The following is a 3,019-nucleotide window of genomic DNA, read 5'->3' as shown; positions in this document are numbered from 1 at the left end:
TGCCCAGAGGGGCCTTTCAGTTTTGGAGTCCCACTACACTCCCCCATTCAGGGAGCAGGTCTCCCCTTTTCGGATAGTCTCCTGCCTAGGGTGGGGCCTCTTCGCTACTTCTTTAGTTGGCACGCAAGCCCCTCGTGTTAGCGTCCGAGGGCTGCTGGAACACAGTACCACATACTGAGAGGCTGAAAACAACAGAAATTTCTTGTCTCACAGTTCTGGGGGCCAGAAGTCTGAAATCAAGATGTGAGCAGGGCCACGCTCCCTCTGAGACGCTAGGTAGAATCCTTCCCCGCCTCTTCCCTAACTTCTGGTGGTGGCCGCCAATCCTTGGCGTTCCTGGGCTCACAGCTGCCTCCCTCCCGTCTCTGCTTCTGTCGTCACGTGGCCATCTCCTCTCTGGGTCTCTGTCTTCACACGACATTTCCTCTTCTTATAAGGGCACTAGTCACATTGGATTCGGGCCCACCCTCGTGACCCCGTCTTAACTTGATGACACCTGCAAAGACCCCATTTGCAAATAAGGTCACGTTCACAGGTAGCCGGGGTTAGGACCTCACCATCTCTTTTGCGGGGGATGCAACTGAAATCATAACACTCTTCAGAGCAGGGGTTTTCCTGGTTCGTTTCTGCATCTGCGGTCCCTGGCACAGAGCCTGGCGTATGTCAAAGCTCAGAGGGAGTCGTGGGGTGAACAAATGAGCGGACTGAGTCCGGGCATCCAGCCTCTCCTCCGTGGCTGACCCTAGCTCCTCTGGAGACTGCAGCCACCCCAGCGCGAATGGCATCCAGGCCAGGCAGGTCTCCGGGGGCGGCCTCTCCCTCGGGTTGTTCTCCCCGAAAGAAGTGCTGTCGATGTCAGCAGATGCCTATCACTTTCCTTCCCCAGCAGAGTCTCAGCTGTCAGAGGGAGTGAAATAGTCATTGCCTATCCTTGCGTTTGAGATTTTATTGACAGTTTCATTGTCACCCAAAAAAACCTCCTTTTCTCCAGTGGCATTTTCATCAGGAGAGCCTGGGGGCAAGAGGGGAGGCAGGGCTGGTTCCTGAAAACTGGTTTTGGCAGGCAGTGAACACTGGTTCCTCCTGCCTGGGGTCAGTCGGGGTAGAAGCCCCCTGCCACCACGCCTTGGCTGCAGCCCTGCTCAGCACCCCCCTCCAGAGGACAAGAGGGAATGAGAGGTAGGAGAGGAAGGCACCCTGAGGGGACCTGGAAATAGCCACGGTGGCCAGATGGGGCGGCCCAGACCCCACAGGGGGTCCTCACACCTTTCTCCAGCCCTCCACGGTGGGTATTCGGTGGCATCAGGGGGCTGGGTGAGAGCACGGGCTGTGCGATCAGGCCCACTGGGGTGCAGTTCTCAGCTCAGCAATGCACCTCAGGGCAAGTCCTTAACCCTGCGGAGCCTCAACGGCCCCATCTGTCCAATGGGGTAGTAACTTGTAGCTTCGGTGGCCGAGGCTCCATCTGAGCCAAGCACCCATTATCCTATTCAGTTCCCCGCAGAACCCAGAGAGCTGGTGCCGTCAGGATCCTCACTTTAATGATGTGGAACCGAGGCTCAGAAGGTGGGGCAGCCTGGCCAAGACCTCCATGGCTGGGAAGTGACAGAGGCTGTGTCTGAACCCAGGTTGTGATACTCCAAGCCTGGCTGAGAACCACCTCAGGGTGTCAGTGGGAGGGTGCAGGCATGAAAGTATCACGACGCCTGCGTGTGGGAAAAGCCATCTGCTATTATTATCGTTGTTGATTTTGTGGGGTGGAACCGGGCCCCTCGACAGCCACTCTGCCCCGAGGACTCTCTGGATGTCACTGGGAGGTGTTGGCCACACAGCAAGGTGAGCTCAGGGGCTGAAGGCCCGATCAGCGGGTCCTGTCCTGCTCCATGCTGCAGCCCCCTCTGCGCTCCCCTTCCCTGGTCCCCAGCAGAGCTCCAGGCAGAGCTGTCAGTTACCAAGTGGGCAAGGGCAAGGTCAGCTGACCACAGCATCAGCTTGAGACCTCGCAAAGCCGCTTCACCATGTCCAAGCCACCTGATGGGAAATGAGGGCCAGACAGCTGCCCCTGCTCAGGGCTGCCGAGCAAGGGAGGTGGATACTGTAGTTAAAACAGATCCTGGAGTCCACGGGTTTGAGTTCTGGCGTGGCCACCTGCTGGCCGGCGAAAGTTGCCAAATATCACCGAGTCTAAGTTTCATCTTCCGTACAATGAGATAATAAAAGGTCCCCCTCGTAAGGTCCAGGAAACATTTAGCACAGGGTCTGGCGCAAAAAGAAGACAGAATTTTAGCACCTAAACACTTCTTAAAGGATCTCGGGCTGCCAACCCCTCCATGATGCACAGGAGGAAACAGAGGCCCAGAGAGGGGAAGCGTTTCCTCTTAGCCAGTCCCCAGAGCGGGGCCCGCACCTTGGCCCCCGGACTCCCAGGCCAGTGCCCCGCCACCTCCCCGCCCAGCTCGGCAGCCGAGTCCCTCCGGCCCTCACCCACCTTCTCCCCGTGTCTCCGGCCCCCGTGGCTTCGAGAGCCCGAGCCGCAGGCCCCACAGCGAGGCCGCCATTCTCCCTCTCTCCGGCACACTGAAGGTTTTGAAAGTTAAAGTATTACCGTCGGCTTTGTTGTTGCCTAACTACGACAGACAAATTGAAAACCAGTTGTCAAAATGTCAGTGCACAACAAATCAACATGCAGAACGAGTGGCGGCCCTCTGCGGTGTATAATTAAACAAAAAATCCCTTTTAGAAATTTCAGCGAGCGTTGGTTCCACTTTATATTTGTCTGTGTGATTAATAAAGGCAGCTAATTTTCAGACTTTAAAAACAGCTAGAAAATAGCTCCTAATTACATATTAGGCTCCTAGCGGCCCCCGCTGAGCTGCACCGGCATTGGTGGGCCAAAGAATTTGGCAGAAGCTTAATTGCATTCTAAGCATCATCTAATTTTAGTTAAATGTAATGTAATCAGCAGCAGATGTCTGAAATAAAATATGAATATGATGAAATTTCATTCTTGAATAAAAAA

The sequence above is a fragment of the Physeter macrocephalus genome, chromosome 19 (assembly GCF_002837175.3).
Source record: "Physeter macrocephalus isolate SW-GA chromosome 19, ASM283717v5, whole genome shotgun sequence".
Taxonomy (NCBI): domain Eukaryota; kingdom Metazoa; phylum Chordata; class Mammalia; order Artiodactyla; family Physeteridae; genus Physeter; species Physeter macrocephalus.
This window is presented reverse-complemented; position numbering follows the sequence as displayed.